At 41.3% G+C, this 634-nt stretch overlaps 1 protein-coding gene across 1 annotated transcript in view; it reads left to right on the top strand.

Annotated features, from left to right (window-relative positions):
• HUWE1 (HECT, UBA and WWE domain containing E3 ubiquitin protein ligase 1) overlaps positions 1–634 on the top strand; it is a 75,536-nt gene that overhangs the window by 21,826 nt on the left and 53,076 nt on the right. The gene's annotated exons all lie outside the window — the stretch shown is intronic.

Raw genomic sequence — 634 nt, 5'->3', positions numbered from 1 at the left:
CCAGGATTGTGATGCTTCCAGCTTTGTTTTTTTTTTCAGGGTTGCTTTGGCTATTTGGGGTCTTTTCTGGCTCCATACAAATCTTAGGATTGTTTGTTCTAGGTCTGTGAAGAATGCTGGTGTTTTGTTGGTAGGAATTGCATTGAATATGTAGATTGCTTTGGGTCGTATCGACATTTTAACAATATTTGTTCTTCCAGTCCATGAGCATGGAATATTTTCCCATTTCTCTGTGTCCTCTTCAATTTCTTTCATAAGCTTCTTAAAAAAATTTTTTTAATGTTTTATTTATTTTTGAGAGAGAGAGAGAGAGACAGTGAGAGCAGGGGAGGGTCAGAGAAAGAGGGAGATACAGAATCTGAAACAGGCTCCAGGCTCTGACCTAGCTGTCAGCACAGAGCCCAACGTGGGGCTTGAACCCACAAACCGTGAGATCATGAGCTGAGCCGAAGTCGGACACTTAACCTACTGAGCCACCCAGGCACCGCAAGGTGAGTCTTTTTGATGTCAGCAGCTGGTTTCACTTCATATCATACATTTGTTGTCCTTGGTCTCAGATACAGTTCTATTTCTTCATAGGCTATATAGTTAGATATATACACTATATGCTTTGTCCAGCAAACTTTCCAGGCTT

The sequence above is a fragment of the Crocuta crocuta genome, unplaced genomic scaffold (genome assembly GCF_008692635.1).
Source record: "Crocuta crocuta isolate KB4526 unplaced genomic scaffold, BGI_CrCroc_1.0 scaffold1307, whole genome shotgun sequence".
Taxonomy (NCBI): domain Eukaryota; kingdom Metazoa; phylum Chordata; class Mammalia; order Carnivora; family Hyaenidae; genus Crocuta; species Crocuta crocuta.
The sequence above is the reverse complement of the archived record's forward strand: the minus strand, read 5'-3'. Positions and strand labels throughout refer to the sequence as shown.